Source organism: Hibiscus syriacus, unplaced genomic scaffold, assembly GCF_006381635.1.
Source record: "Hibiscus syriacus cultivar Baekdansim isolate YM2019G1 unplaced genomic scaffold, ASM638163v2 tig00110174_pilon, whole genome shotgun sequence".
In the NCBI taxonomy this organism is placed as follows: Eukaryota; Viridiplantae; Streptophyta; class Magnoliopsida; order Malvales; family Malvaceae; genus Hibiscus; species Hibiscus syriacus.
Window position 1 is genome coordinate 2,583,100 of NW_024062612.1, and position 17,736 is coordinate 2,600,835.

The following is a 17,736-nucleotide window of genomic DNA, read 5'->3' on the forward strand; positions in this document are numbered from 1 at the left end:
TGCTCTATATATGAAGCTGGAGGCATCTTCATAGACAGGTTGCTTCGTCCTGTGGTACGAAACCAAAGATATCATTTTATTTATTATCTCCTACCTTTTCTCCATTCCTGATCAATGGATTAAGTTTAATGGTTGCCGTGTTAATACATGCCAAACACTTTTCTTGTCATTATAACCAATAATCTACACGAACACTCTAGTAAAGGAAAACAAGAAAGAAAGAAAGAAAGAAAGAAAGAAGAAAGCAGCAAATATAGTAGATGAAAACAAAAACGAAAGACTGTAATTAATCAAATCGGGGGCTACATGCAAGTGAGAAAGATTCACATGTCTTTGTGTCATTATTACTATACAAGTACATGATTTGAGGTTGTGAAAAAGGTTTACAGATTAAGCTTTTAGCTGTGCGGCATTGAGAAAGAAAGAATTGCTTGTAAGTGCATTTATGATGGAAATTTATAATCCGTGTTATGTTTTTCTACCAAAACAATATAGTGCATGGTGTGATTGATCAGAATCGATTTCAGAAGTCATTTGAACCCTTAAACCCTAACCCTAAACACATCCACTGATGACGCCCGAATGGAGTTCAGGTGTTCCTCTCGCTCCCAACTGTCGAATCAACACCTATTCTGGATCATAACCAAGGATGAGTTTTGATGGAGTTATATTCGTTTTCTGTAAGCTCATGCAAACATCTTATGTTAAATTTTAGCAACAATGAAAGATTTTGATTATGTAATCCATACTCCAAAAAAAAAAAAATTTGCAATCCACAGAATCAAGTTTTCATGCACCAACAGTTGATTAAACCACACAAACTCAAATCAAATTACCAAAAAGAAAACAACTCCTACATAACAATAGAGATGTCTGCATAGCAAGAAGTCTTTAGGGTCACACTCACAAAGCAAAATAAAGAAAAAGGTTCCCATGAATTTCCAGGTAAATTACGGGTAAAATATCTAACGGGATGAAGAAGCCTGTGCAGGTGACTTCAGAGATAAGTGATGAAAACTTCGGCTGTTCGATTTCTTCTTCTTCTTCTGCCCTATTCCCACATTGTTTCTATGCACTCTGGAGGATGTTGAACTGCCTTGGGTTGCTCTTTTTGATGCTTTTCTTCTAAAGCTCAAACTGCCACTTCCTTGTACAGCTTTGGCAACACTATCAGTGAGCATTTCCCTTGCTCTTTGTTGTTTAATGGGTTGCTTTTTCAGGTATGTAAGCTTAGGGAGTAAACTAGAAACCGCCTTTCGCAGCTGGTCATCGCTAATGTTGCTCTGAACTGGATTTCCCAACAGATTCAATGCTTGCAATGAGTTGTAGTTTGCAACAAGCTGGCCCAGTGCCTTTGTTGTTGTTATCTTGTTGAAGCTCAGGTCTAAGACTGTTAACTTCAAGAGCCTATGCAGCCCTTCCACATCACTTATCTTATTCCCAGCAAGGTACAGTTCTTTGATCAATGTGCAGTTTGACAACCCTGGCATCACAAAGGAGACAATATTTTTAGAATTGCATGCAAGTTGTTTAAGGAGAATGTTTCCATGAAAGATGTTCGATCATTCACGAATTAGTTACCATGTCCAATTCGAGCAATGCGGTTATAACTAAGGTCAACAACTCGCAGTCGAGTTAATTCTCTAAGGCCTTCAATGGTGCTGATCTTGTTTCTTGACAAGTTGAGTATATGAATGCCTTTTGCCAATGATCCGGGAGTAATATGGGCTGCCAAGAAAGCAAGAATGATAATCATGATCATATATCAGAGTGCAAACTGTGAATTAGTTATCTTAAACGATCATCAAGCTTTTTCGAGAGCTTACTTATAAAGTTGTTTGACAAATTGACAGACCGAAGGCTGGAGAAACCTGAGATGATTGGAATGGCTTTCAAACCTATTCCTGATATGTGTGCAACGGTTGAGGAAGAATTGAGAGTTTGAATGACACTATTTGCATGTAAAATCTCCTCAGACAGATTGATATCCGAATGGCGAGTCAAGTGGGCTGTGTTTCTTGCTGGTGATTTGTCAGTGTCCGGAGAAGGTGGAAATGTGATGCCCTCTTCATCATTTACATCATCAGCAGGCTGTGAGCTTTGGGTTTCTAGATCCCTCACCCACTGATCGACTCTTGTGAAGGATGATGATGGAGTGGGGAATGCAACCCATTGGTTCTGAGGCCATAAACCAGAAACTCCATTATGAAAACCATTCCAGCTCTGGTTGTCATCACAGTTTCCAGTGAAGTCTTTGTTCAAAGACTCCCTTGTAAAGTATCCTGGTGATTCCATCTTGCTTGATTTCATTGCTTGATGTAGCTCAATTGTATCTGACGAGTACCCTCCTTGCTGGTTCAAAGTAGCCGTGATAGGAAGAGGTTGCGGTCTTGTAATCCAATTGTGAGAGTTCCGGTGGCTCCAGAGTAACAATTTCCACCATAACCTTCTGCTTCTGGAAGGTAGGACTTGACTGGATGAATGTTTTTTCAACATCACTCGGTCTGCACTGTAACGAGTCATCATAGAAGCAGGGCTTCCGAGATTAAAATTGTCCATTTCTCTTGCAGATAACTCCTGCAATTCTTCAAATGACTTAGATGGAGGCAGCTGATTAGCTACCTTTCTTAGCACACCCCTTGTTCCCAAATCCGAACATGAGCGCATAAGCTTCGGTGAAGCCCAGAACTCAACCCTCCTCATCCCAGGATCACTAATATGTCCACTTTGGACAATATCAACAACCTTTTCAATATCTTTAGCCGCTGAGTACATAAATTCTTCCTTTGCTTCAGTTTCAAATGAATCAGAAGAAGCCACCCTTTTGGTTCCAAAATCAAATCCTTCACTTGAGTTAGCTACATGGGCTTGGAGATCGAAGTCAGAAAACTCTCTCTTAATTGAGGCATTTTCTTCATGCTCATATTCCCCTTCATATGCTTTTTCTACTGCTTCACATCCAACAGGGCTCTCATGGTTGATTACCTTGGACATTGCAATCCTCCTTAAAGCCAACAGGTAAAGGGACCGTAAAAGTTGTTGATTTCAATTCGTCTCCCTCGATAGGCTGTACCGCTTGTTCAAGTTTAATCTGGAGTGTTCTACCTTTCTTTTGTTCATTAGCTTTTGATGATGAATCACCCCCCTGCAGGTAAACAGATTCAAGAAGATCAGACGAAGCAGGAAATCATTACATACACAAATTTGAAGCATTATGTAAACTTTTTTTAACCCCTTTCTCACCTTATCTTTCTTTTTCTTCGCGGTCAATAATTTGAAACAATTGAATTTCTCCATTTTATTTAGGACTTGGTCAAAATCTCAAAGAAGCCTGAATGTTTATTTTCCTTCTTCCTCCTCTTGAACGTATAGACTATTGATGCTCACATCTCTAACCGATTCTAATTGAGCTTTGAAAACGGAAGTCGAGTTTGCAAAGATCACATCGAAGAATGATTATTCAAACGTTAGCCGTAATCAACAGGAAGGCACCAAGCCAAGGACCGAGTGCAATCGGATAGTGAACGGTCATCGGAAATGAAAGGGCCGATGCCTTCTCAAGCTCGAGAAGGTCTAACTAGATTGTCGGCCAGAGCTGAAAGCTCAGCTTCTCTTAGGAAGCTTCACTGAATCCATCTTTTAAAACTCTCCTGTTTAAGAACAAAGCAAGAAGGTGGTTAAGAAAACCCCAAAGCACCTTTAATGTAAAGCTAATTTTTTTACACTTATTTGAGGAAATATGAAATGCCCCAAAAAGCGATAGAGAAAAGAATCTTTTCTCTTCTCCAAATTCTCATTTCTCTCTCTGTGTGTCTTAATAGAATACTTGGATCTGGAATGCTCATAAAGTTTTCGTCACCGATAATTTACAAGTTACTTAAAAGGAACATAAGAACAAAACAAGGTAGAAAACCTGTTGAAGCTAAACTCCGCCAGATTGTTGATCAAAAAGGTCTCTGTCGATATCAACAAAAAAGATTCCAACTTCTTATAGAGGAACGAGGTAGAGGTGGTGAACTGGAGGGCGTAAATGGCTAGACTGGAATTAGCTAGAGTTTCCACAGCAAAAGTAAAATAATAGTAAAACAACATAAGCGCATGAAACACGGTGTTCGGTGACACGTGTCTATGGAATGGAATCTCGACCTACCTTTCGAAAAATATTACCATAAATTCCACTAGGCCCTCATGCACCTTATTTTCTAATACTTCCCATAAATAATTAATGTTAACATTATACTTTGGGTAACTACAATATTAGTTATTCTCCTTTTAGAGTACTTTAACTTTGCTCTCTTTTTCCAAAAACTTCACTCTCTAAACTTTTAAAACTTATATTACAACCACTTATTTTTTTCATTATAGTCACTATAATTAAGTGTATTTCAGAAATTTATATGACATGCTAAAGCATTATTCCAAAAAATATCTAAGTTTTCAAATTTGCAATTACAAAAAAGGTTAATTTTTTTTATGAACAGAGTGATCGTCGATTAGTCCAAATGGTGAAAAAGATTTATTTGACAATAATATTAACATAGTTAAGTTTTACGTTAATTTGATGGTTAACAAGCATAGATTGTATAGTTCAGCTTTTAATTTTAGATTTGATTTGTGGAGATTGAAAGATTTTCTAATGAGTTTGAATAGAAGGAAAGAAAGATGAAAATAATATGAGTAGTTTGATGATCTTTTCGATAAAAAAATTGAAGAATGGCAGAAAAAAATAAAAAGATATGATAGTCTAATAAAAATTCAAAGGTAAAACTTTTTTGATATGTCACTATTAACTATTGGACCAACTTGAAACTCAATTATGTTATTTTTTATCCAAAAAAGAAGTCATTCCACCATTAGGATTGATCGACGACGTTTCGTTCATCAAAATTCAACCTATGTGATGACTATCAATTTAGAAAATTAAGATTTTTTTTGGAAGAACAACTCAATGTGTCGATATATTTTTAACAACAATGACGGTAATGAAAGTAAATTAAAACTTTAGTGATTATAGCACAATTTTTAAAAGTTGAGTGACCAAAAGTAAAGTATCATCCTAAAACTTCATCAACTACCAGTGTAGTTTATCCTCTACTTTTAGCTAATTTCTTTTTACTGTGGTGTACGCACGATCTTTCTTTTTTTTTTTACTAAAATAACATTTATCGAAATTATGTCAATCATCGGATTGGTTGTTCGCATATTTCATGTGGGAACATAATCTGAAAAGAAATATAATGATAACAGATTTAACAGTACTTTCGTACGAAATTGATGTTACATACAAACGGTTGAAGGGAGTCCCTGCCTGTGCTTTGTGCGTTGCAGACTTGGTTAGGTCATCGGTGTCTTTAACTAAAAGAAGCTAACATAGATCTCTCGTACTAAATAAGAGTATCATGATCCACTTCGTCACTACGACGATTAAAACAAACTTTGTGGAAGTTTTGTTAGGTTTTTACTCGCAATTTCATGCAAAATCTGATTGGATTGGGTTTTCTTCAGTTTTTAGACAACTTCTTTCGAGAGGATATCTGACAGTTTTTACCGACAGAGCTGCCCTTCTCAGAGTACGAAACAATTTCTCTTCCAGATAGATGATGATGAAGACAGCAAAATTGGTTTATCATAGACTTCAGCGTTACCGTGCAATTTCAGCCCACGTGGATGCATCTTTTATCCGTCTTTATCTTGCTTAGGTCTTCAATGACGTTTTTACCCCTTTTTAATATTATTATTTCCATGTCCTTTTTATAATCCATTTCATTACTCAATAAAGTAGAAGACTGCTACAAGGAACCAGTTTAATACATTAACATCGGATTAGCCACAGTTATATTATCACATACCATAAAAGCAGGAAAAAGGAACAGTTATATGCACGGTATGCCCCAGCTTACACAAAGGGTAGCATTCCTCTAGTCCACTCTGTCGAAGGACCATCCACTCAACCAAATCTGGATGGAATCTCTAATATCCTCCAGAATATCGCTCATCGATCTAGCTTTTCCTCCAAACAGCCTGTTATTCCTTTCTTTCCAGATGCTATACGCATATTCGGCCAAAGCAAGCTTTAACACTCGCACAATGAGTGATTTACCTTTAAAACAATAGATAGCCCATGCCAACTTACCGTTCCAGCTGCTCACACTGCGATTTATACCACATAGAGAAATAATAGCCCCCCATAAAGCATTGGCCAACCCACACTCGAAGAAAATATGGTTTCGAGTCACATTCAATATTACAGAGTAAGCATTTATCGTTCTCTATGGCTAATCCCATCCGTATAAGTCTAACACGAGTAAGGAGCCTATCCAAGACAACCATCCATAAGATAATGTTGTGTTTTGGAATGCGTCCAGGGAACCACACCAACTGGTGCCACAAGACCCTCGAAGTCGTGATATGCATGTCTTCCCAGATTTGCCTCGTGTTAAGTTCTTCTCTGCTTGGACCAGCTACTAAGTGAGAGATAGCATACCTCATTTTTAGTAAGCATTTAAAACTCCAGCTAGCATTCGTAGGGGTGCTCATCTGCCAGAAATCAGAACCCTTTATCACATAAGAATGGATTCAAGCCACCCATAGAGATCCATCCTCTGCCAATAAGCTTCTGATCAGCTTCGCAAAGCATGCCTTATTCCAACCACCTAAATCAAATACACCCAGGCCTCCTTCATATTTTAACAGATAAATTTGCCTTAAACTAACTCAGGCTCCCTTTGCAGACACGTCAGTTCCTTTCCAGAAGAAACGAGAGCAAAGTTGCTCGATTTTTTTATCACCACTAGAGGCAGCATGACCTGCCTGCACCAATAGTTTGTGATGCTAAATAATACAACGCGTACCAATTGTAACCTGCCAGCAAAGCTCAGGTGTCTATTAACCCACAGATTCAGCTTGGCCCTTCTATTTTCAATGAGGCATTGACAACCTTCTCTGCCAGTGATTTCTATTATATCATCACATAATGTATTAGACATCCCAGCTAGCTACATATAACTCACATTTGCTAGCATTCAGTTTCAAACCCGAAAGAGAGTAGAATATATCCAAAATAGATTGAACACCAATAATGGATTCAATAAATCTCTTACAAAAAATAAGTAAATCGTCAGCAAAGCAGAGATGGGTTAGGCCAATTTTCCTACACTTGGGGTGAAAATTGAAAATCCCTTTTTGAGCTGCCACATTCAACAAGCTAGACAAGACATTCATGACAAGGACGAAAAGGTATAGAGATAGGGGGTCACATTGCCTTACTCCCCTAGCACCCTTGAAGAATCCAACTAAGCAACCATTCAGCACAATAGAATAACTAGGCTTAGTGAAGCATGCCCAAATCCAACCAACAAATTTTCAGGCAAGCCTAAAACATACAACGCTACAACAATAAATTCCCAATTCAATGAGTCAAAAGCCTTTTGGAGATTGATTTTCATGGAACACCTAGGGGATATGTTCTTTCTATTATAGCCCCTAACAAGCTCTTAAGCAAATAGTGTGTTAATCTACAATGTTTTTCCCTTGTACAAAAGCAGTTTGATTTTTTTAAATCATACTAGGGAATACAGCAGAAAGACGCCTAACTAAAATCCTTGTGACTATCTTATAGATCACAGTGCAGCAGAAAATAGGCCTAAAGTCTTTGACCATATTGAGGTTAGGGACTTTTGGCACAAGGACAACGACTGTAGTGTTAAAAGCAGGAAGTATGAAGGAGTTGTTGTGTTATTTTTTTCTCTTGCATGCCACCATAGAGTGAAAGAAATGAGACCCCCTGATCCCCCTCATTGATCCAATTCACTTTGGCTTTTTGCTTGTAGAAAAGCAATTCAACTTCTTCAAGGATTTGCAGTTCCTTGCCAACTTCCAGTTCAGAAATGATGTTATTGTCAGTATGAACAGAACTTAGGTTTGCTAGCTGGATGTTAATCAATTACTCTCTCTTCTGCCTTACACAGTTAGAGATGTCATTGAAACACTCTCTGTTAAGTTCTCTAAGCCAGCCCTTTAGTCTTTTGAGTTTGTGGAAGAGAATTTGAGCTGGATTTCCCACTGCCGAAGCCTGCCATGATTTCTCCACAATAGATATGAACTCTAAATGCTTTGTCCAAAAGTTAAAAAAATTTGAATGGCTTAGGCTTTGTTGTAGGTGCTTCCTTGTGAAGCCAAACCAGAGCTGAACAATGGTCTGAGGACTCCCCAGGAGCTTGGAATTCAACCTCTTATTCAGAAAAATCTTCAAGCCAGTTGAGTTTACTAGCACACGGTCCAGTTTTCGTGCCAAATAAGTGTCATGTTGCTTATTTGACCAAGTGAAAAAAGGGCCAGAAAAGGGGTGATCAAATACTCCCAAATCCTCCACATAATTCTAAAAATCAGAGGTCTGCGCTAGTTGCCATGCTTACAGCAGTCGAGCTTTCCTCAGCATTTATAATGATATTGAAGTCTCCTTTAATTAGCCAAGGAAGATTCCTTATTGTACATCCCACAAAGCTCAATTGATGCCAAAGTTGCCTCCGAGTGCAGCCATCATTAGAACCATAAATTACAGAGATAATAAAATCACCCCCCGAAAGTACCTTTCATAGAGATACTCTGATCAAATACAGAAAGTATTGTGCAACTCAAACTACTATGCCAAAGCAACCAATACAACCATTAATTGAATAACTGTAATTGCAACAAGAATTCCAATCACTAAATTTCTGATGCAAAACACCCCCAGCATTACTTTCCTTAACTCTAGTTTATTCTTTTTTAATATTTGGCTTTTTTATCTAAAAATCACTTTAATATTAAAATATTTTCGAATTATCACCCAATAAAAAATATGTCCAAACTAACACTCATTTTAAAAAATTCATTTAAAAAACCCACCTAAGACGCGTACTACGTGGCGTGCCTCCCCTGCACCCCATAAAGGTGAGTCCTACGTAGCGTGTCTCCCCCCCAAAGGCGCATCTGACGTGGCACACCTCCCCCCAGTTCCTGCTCGACCATTTCCCATCGTCTCATCCCCTATATAAACCACCCCTTTGTCTCATACAAATCACACCCAAAATTATATCATCTTCCCATTAAGTTTTAGCCAATAAGGTATATTGTTATTTTTTATTTAATAAATTTATTATTAATTTATTACATATTTTTTTATTAATTTATAATTTAATTGTAAACTTGTTTAATTTATATTTATTATCTGCAGTTAAAAGAAATGGAAGGTGGGATGTTGTGATTAGATGATGATCATATTTCGAGTCATTTTGTCGATACAGTCAGAATATGAAACTATATTCTTTTTAAATTTTTAAATATTAGGAAATTGATCATATATTATTTAAATTGTTAGAATTCATTTATTATAGTTTTATTTAAATAATTTTTGAAATATTAGTTCAAATTTTAATGGTTAGAATTTATTTATTAGAAAATTGAATGAATATTAGAACTTTTTATCTATAATAACAAGATGAATACACCGAGGCGTATCTGGTAGTATTTATCTATGGCTGGATTTGGTTACATAGAAAAAATTGAAGGAGGTTGTAAACTTGAACTCACCCTTATTTCTGCACTAATTGAGAGGTGGAGGCTAGAGACATATACGTTCCATATGCCATGTGGGAAGTGCACCATTACCCTGGAGGATGTTTCAATGAAGTTGAGGCTATCGGTAGATGGAGCTAGATAATGACTGGGAGAATATGTGCAAAGAGTATCTTAGTGATGACCCGACGACTTTCAACGGTGGTCGAATAACGTTAGCAAGGTTGCAAAGAAATTTTAAAAGTTGCATGAAAATTGTTCTGATGATGAGACAAAAACATTTTCTTGAGCATACGTATTACAAATTATTGGAGGGATATTGACGCCCGACAAGTTTCATAACCAGGTCCATTGTATGTGATTGCGGCATTTCATAGATTTTCAAATAGTTGACACATTGAGTTGGGGCTCTGCAGTGTTGGCATTTTTATTTAGAGAAACGTGTTGATTTACAAAATATAGTAAAATTGTTATTGGTGTTTGTCTCATGCTTCTCCAATCGTGGGTATTGTATCGCATGCTTTTTTTTGGTTTTGATCATGAATGAGTCAATTGTCTTTCTGTTACTATCAAGGTAATTTTCAATGCTAAATTTATTTTTAAATATTATTTTTTATTATTATAGAATGATATATATATTTTTTATATTAAATATGTGGTCATCAAATAGAAAAGATCACCGTAATATCCAACAAGAATTAGAAGATATCCGATTACTCATTAACATAAAGTTGGTGTAGAGGTACGTTTTTTAATTTTAATTTTTTTTAATTTAATTATCTTTATATAATTTGAATTTCATTTAAATTTTGATAAGAAATATATATTTTTCTTTTAGTTCAAATGGTTACCTTATTTGAACGACGAAATGAGGGCTTGCATCCCATTTGACTTAAGTGGGAAATTGAATGTATGGATGGCGGTTGTGCCTCTTATTTGTTATGTTATTGTTGAGTGGCATCCAACTGACTCTGTGCTTTATCAGTTTGGTTGCACACAATATATTCCTGAAGCACCAATAAATCTCAACAATATGCATAACATCGATAAACGGGGCAAAAAAGATGTTAATTGGTTAGTGAAGTATAGAGATTGGTTAGTGATGTGGAAGAACGAACATCAACGCTTGCCCCCTCAAGAGTATATATTAGAAATTGGTATCATGGTTTCAAATGGTTATATTGAATGGTTTAATGCAAATGAGAAGTCATTCTTACTTTTAGAGGAGCATAAGGGGATAATTCATTGTCATCGAGAAAAACATCCACTGTCACAACATCATTGTCCCCCACTTATGGATTAAGAGCAGACGCATCCGGGTCGTCCTCAACTATGCCACCAGAACCATCACAGAAGTAACTATCGACACTTTCTTATATTCCTAGCCCGCCGGTTCAGATGTCACCGCCCCACTTTTAGATGCCACTGCAGCTGGTTCAGATGTCATATCCGCCGATTTTGATGCCTCCATCGCATGGCTACGTAAAGAGCCCACAAGGTTTTATAACATCCCTAGCGGATATTATACGACTATGCCTATGGATCCAACATTTACTTCACAGTTTGAATTGCAGTATGGATCGCATACATCAATTTCTGGTTTTTTTTTACAGTTTTTGCAATTCTCAACGAGTGGTGGGATGGTTAGTCATACTCCTCCAGGATCCTTATTCTACAGAGTCCTGCATAGTCGTCCATTGCTTATCAAGAAAATGTAGCTGAGAGTAATGATGATGATGACGATAACAATGATGATGACGATGACGATCAAGATGATGATGATCAAGATGACGACGACGATGATGAGAGTGAAAAGGAAGAACAGTATCCTAGAATAAACCTTCATCGAAGTAAACAACCACCACCATACGAAACACATTCAAGGAGGCATCGATAGATAATGTTGATGATATTTTCATTTATTATAATATTTTCATATATTTTGTCTTTATAATAAGTAAGCTTTTTATTATGTGTAATGTTTACGTTAAGGGGTATCTTCTGGTATAAATAAGCTCAAATCAAATTAATTGGTACTGAAAGAAAATGAAATAACATAATTTGAAACATTAGAAAATAGAAGTACATTAGTAGTGTTCATCGATTACGTGATGATAAAAGAGATAGACATTTTTCCTATTATGGCCTAAGTTTCTACAATGTCCATATCTTTTGTGTTCTTTTAATGTCTCTCGAATATCCATATCACAATGAATTCGAGTGGATTTTGGATGACCTGAATCCCTTAATAAATTTGGATCTGGAACAATTGGAAACCAAGTCTGAACCTCATTTGAGAATTTTTCATTACCTATGAGGGGAAACCCATATTCATATACCTTGAATACTTCTGAAAGTCTGTATACAGGATCCATGTAATGCTTATAATCTTGATGCGAATATGAGCAAGCTACTATGACATGATAGCATGGATACTTCAGAGCTTGAAAAAACTCATAGTCACACCACATCTCTCGTAGATTAACTCTCAAAGAGCTCTATTCAATCCCTTAAAGAGGTCGTGACAATTATGTGACAAGAAATAATTTCTAGGTGCAAAAAAAGTTTATCACTGACATTTTGTTTAATGCTGCAACTTTTTGCTATAGATTTGCTATTAATCGGGTGATAAACATGATCATTTTTTCATCCATGTAAGAGCTTGACCCCCGAGGTTCTCAAAAAGCTGACCCAAACAAAAATACGTCATTTTAGCCAAAACAATTACTGGTAAATGACGCGCCCCCTTTAAGGTTGAATCAATAGCCTTGGCAAAGTTGGTTATTATATGTCCATATCGATATCCACCATAGTATGCATTTGTCTACTTTTCTTTATTGATTTCACTGATGTAATTGTATCCATACTCATTTTTTCCTCGTAATTCTTGAAGCATATCCTTGGACCTTCTAGGTAAGAGTTCGTAACCTAAGCCACCATATGTACTAGTTAGTGTGATGTAGAAATAGATTAGATGAAAATGACTGAGAACCAAAATTGGAAAAAGTAACATACACATGTTTATAATTAATTGGCGTTCATAATTATTCTTGTATTTTTCGTGGTAGTTTTCAGCAATATGTCAGATACAGAGACGATGTTATACGTATGGAGGTTTCCATATCGGACCCAAAGAGTCCATTGTTGCTTTGATCCTAACTCCTCAGTATGAAATGACACAAATATGTTCCCTCGTGACAACATGTAACCGTGTATTTCTCAGAAAAAACCCAAGACTTTGTATCTTATCCTTCAACAAGGGAAAAGGAAACATGAAGAATGTCACAATTACTATCTTAGACTACTTCCAAAAATAAAACTTTCTTGTATTTTTCATACAAGAATATACCATCAATTTGGACTACGAGTTTCAGTATTTCACAGTATTAATGCATTGTGGGTAAGTCCATAAAACATGGTAGAATCGATATTGATCTCGAAGAACTCGATCATTCTCGTAGGGATGACAAGTTTCAAACTCAACTATTGTCCCAGGATTCAGTCCTCACAACAGGTTAAACCAGCTGGGTAGTTCGTTGTAACATGCATCCCACTCGTCGTGTAGTTTTATAATGGCATTCTATTTTGCCTTTCATGTTTTTTGTATGAGACAATGTACCCCATATTGAGATTGTATTGTAGAAATCAACACACTGCAATAACTATGTGAGATCTTGTTTTGACCATGCGCATGATGGCTTAGAAAATCACGTTGGAGTCCAAGTTTCGATTGTCCTGGTTGATCCCTCGTGCACAACATGTATGAGGATCTTTGTATTTTGTTAGTTCTCATATGTCATTCTTTCTCTTTCTCTTTGAAACACGAACCATCCAGTTACAACCGTTATCACGTTCAATACAATAACATACATTCTTTTCGATTGTAGATCTATCGACTCTAGAGTGAATTGAATTACGAATATTGTAATTCTTTATTTCCATAATTACTTCATCTTTATATGTGAACTCCATTCCACGATATAAATCACCATATTTGACTAGTAAATGCCTATCATATTCTCCAACATTAGGCATGTTCAAAATTTCTGGCCCGTACATAGCGTCATAGTCAGCTTCAGACATGTGTACTGAAGGTTCATATTGAAACGTATTTATGGGAACTTCATCCTTATCATTATCATAGTCCATGTTGAATTACGATGATTCAAGTTCAACGAATAATCCAGTCACAACATCATACACTCTTGACTCACGAAGAGGTTCTTCTGATGGAGATGATGGTTCCTATATTATTTCGATGTTTAGGTCGAACAAGTTTGCAAATGAATGTCTTACTGTGGAACTTGAAGGGATATCACCATATGGGTTATGAACTGAGTGTTGTGTTGAATGCATCTCTATATTGAGGTTTTAAAAGTTGACAGATGAATATCTCCCCCTGAAACTGGAAGGATATCCATATTGAGGTTGAAGAAGTTGGCAGATGAATGTCTCCCATTGGAACTGGAAGACATATCTATATTGACATCAAAGAAGTTGGCAGATGAATGTCACCCTATTGAACTTGATGGAATGGTAGAAGGAGGTGGATTTTTCATTAATGATGTGAAATCATTACAAATTATTTAAGTTTGACTGTCAACTTGATGAACTGGTTGAGGTAACCCATAGTGGGAGAATAATGACATACCACAAACTGCATGAACTTCAACAAACATGTCATACATTTCTGTAATAGAGTTTGGATTTTGATTGGAAGTATCAACCATCATATCAACATCTTCATCAGTGGAGAGGTCGAATGTTGTATATGTTAAAGGAAAATTTCAGTCGAAAATCTATACTGAAGTTCAAACAATCTTCTAGTATTTCCAACACGAGCCTTTCTTGATATTTTTGTTACTAATTCCTCAATAGTGATGTTTCCTTGAAGGTAGTGAGGATATAATGATCTTATTGGAAAACAACTCTGAATTCATCTTCTCGAATTTCTCCATCATAATAAACAACAGCTGAAATAGAAGCCATTTTGAAAGTTTGCGAGCTTGAGAATTTAAGAGAGTTTGAGAGTTCAGGAAATTATTTTCATTAATTATGTTTGATGGGATGAAACAATGACATGGCAGAGACTCTATGGAAAAAGGGAAAACACTTCCCTTTGAACGAGCCTCTCAGACAATTATGTAAATTGAGATTTTTATATGTCAGCAATTGGGGAACTGTTCCCATAAACGCTATATATTTGATGGGATGAGACACTATGACATAGCAGATATTCTCTTAAAAAGGGGGAAATCACTTCCCCTACAATGAGAACTTCTGATTTTTTAGACAATTAATTGAGGTAGGGGTGGTAGGGGATAGAGATGGATGGGATACGATGGCAATCGAAGGCGGTGCACCAAACGCGCCTTATGGGAGGTGTGGTGCACCAAATGCGCCTTATGGGAGGCGCGGTGCACCAAATGCACCTTACCCTAAGTCGTGGTGCACCCGACACACCTTAGGTGGGTTTTTAATATTTGGATGTTAGTTCGAGTATTTTTGGTCAACGAATGTTAGATAGGTAATATTTTAATATTATGGTGATTTTTCGATAAAAATGCTGGAATATTTATTATTTTCATATTCTCTTGTGTGATATCTAAAAAATTACCCTAAATTTTGTGAACCGCAAAATCAGCATAAAGGAATATCAATAATTCAATCATCATTGCGTTTGGCACGACTGCTCATTTCACGCAATCAACCACGATTCTTCTCAATCCCTCGTAAAACCAACAAAACATAATAAAAAAACATTATTTAAAAATAAAAAAGTATCCAAAAATACCTGTCGTCAGGAAAGTGAGAGTTTTGAATGCACGACTATGACATGCACATGCTATATGATATGGATCTTACTTCTTAGCTACTCCCTTACATCCCCCCACCAGAACAGTTTGAACAATATATATCGATCTCCAGTATTTTCTAGGAAAAAGAAAGATATAAATTAATCGAGTTAGGTGCAAAATGAATCGGATGTTAATGAGGTTTTTTTTTCTTTTCCATTTGAACCTTTGATACTCTCAAAGTGTACATTTATAGTCAAATTACAATGATCGGAAAGTATTTTGTCACACTAGCTAAATATAACACGCCGATACCTTACTTTATCAGAATTAGATTAGGATTTTCGTAGTTTACAAACTTTACATTCATCTAATCTATAGCTATAATCCATCATTTATGAGTTAATATATCATTTAATCTTAAGTGTTAATAAACAAGTATTCTTTAAAAAATTTATTTGACAAGTTTCAGTTATAATATACAATTATAATCGATATACATTAAAATCAACCATTAGAAGTACTCAACCAAGTAATCTTGAAGTTGTAATATTTATATAAGATGAGTATGTCACACTTGAAGAGTATTAATGAGCATCATCATTAATGATGAACATCATTAGTTTAATTTATAAAAATTTAAAATTCTAAATAATTCGATGTATAGTTATAAATTAATTAAAGATTTAAAAGGTAAATTATTTAAAATAAAGGGTAAACTATAAAAGTAACCACCTAACTATTGTCTCTTTTCATTTTGGCCGCCATTTTTAAAATTTTGTCAATCAGATCACTCAACTATTTAAATAAATTAATTAAGTCACTTGTTATTAATATTTAACGGAAATTTTATGTGGCAGTTAACATATTTGGTATAATAACACATTTGGTCACTATTACTTATATATTCTATCAACTTGGTCCTAATTTTAATAAATTAAAATAAACTTAATCCTTAAATTAAATGGTGCCATGTGTCACTAGTGTCAAGTGTAATGGCAAGTGTTACCATCATATTAGACGATTAAATTTATTTTAATCTATTTTTAATTTAATATATTTTTCTCACCAATTAGAAGATGACACATGTCACACTCTAAAGGAAAGAAAATTTTGGACACTTAAAGAAATACCCTAGGGAATTGAACATGGAGTTCCTGGGTTGAAGAAACAAGGCTCAACCATAGAACCAAAGTAGTTACTTGGTTTAAATTTGACTACGTATATTATTTTGTTGTATATTAGTGACTTAAATTCTTAGTATTTTATATATCTTAACTTAAATTCACATATTAAATTAATTTTACATATTAACATTAAAAATATATTTTATTTTTATATTAACTAATCAAATATATTTTATTCTTGTCTTAACCTAAAAATATATTTTATTCTTATTTTAACTTAAAAATATATTTTAGTCTTTACCTTAGCTTAAAAAACATGAATGAGTTTGCCACGCTCGACGAGCACTAATAAACACCAATTAGCGATGAGCACTATTAATTTAATTTATAAAACTTTAAAATTATAAATTACTCAACGTATAATTATAAATTATTTAAAAATCTAAATGTAAATTATGTAAAATGAACTATTAATTACATTATTTTTATAATCTTATTTTAAATAATAATTAGATAAAATATTAACCCATAAACTAAAAACCCTAAATTCTTTTTTCTTGCTATGGAGTCACTACCGCCGCCACTGTCACCGTCATCGCTATTGCCGTACATGATATTTGTCTTTACAAATTATATTTGTAACACGTTTTTATTTATGTATTGTATCGATCGATTATAATTTAATTTTAAACTATTAAGCCAAGCTCATGCATGTTTACATGGTTAACGTTGGCCAAAAGATACAAACGATGACAAAAACAACGACAACAACGACCACGGCTTCATAGCAAGGAAAAGAATTTAGGGTTTTTAATTTAGGGATTAATATTTGATCTAATTGTTATTTAAAATAAGATTATAAAATAATATAATTAATATTTTATTTTTAAACGGTGACACGACTTCAAAGAAAGAAAAAATAATTTAGGGGTTAATATTTGATTTAATTATTATTTAAAATAAGATTATAAAAATAATATAATTAATATTTTATTTTAAATAATTTACTTTTAGAATCTTAACTAATTTATAATTATTCGTTAAGTACTTTATTATTTTAAAGTTTTATAAATTAAATTAATAGTACTTATCGTTAGTGATGATCATCGGTGCTCGTTAAGCCTTGTAGAACTTTTCAAAAAATATATTTTATTCTTATCTTAATTTATTACATAAGTTATATTCTTAACTTATATTATTAAATATATTATATTCTTACCTTAAATTATTAAACATAATTAATTCTTATTTTAACTTAA

The 17,736-nt window shown here is 34.8% G+C and overlaps 1 pseudogene; it reads right to left on the bottom strand.

Moving 5' to 3' along the window:
- Nucleotides 1-808: 808 nt before the first annotated feature.
- LOC120216912 lies at nucleotides 809-3,486 on the bottom strand (annotated as a pseudogene).
- Nucleotides 3,487-17,736: the final 14,250 nt, after the last annotated feature.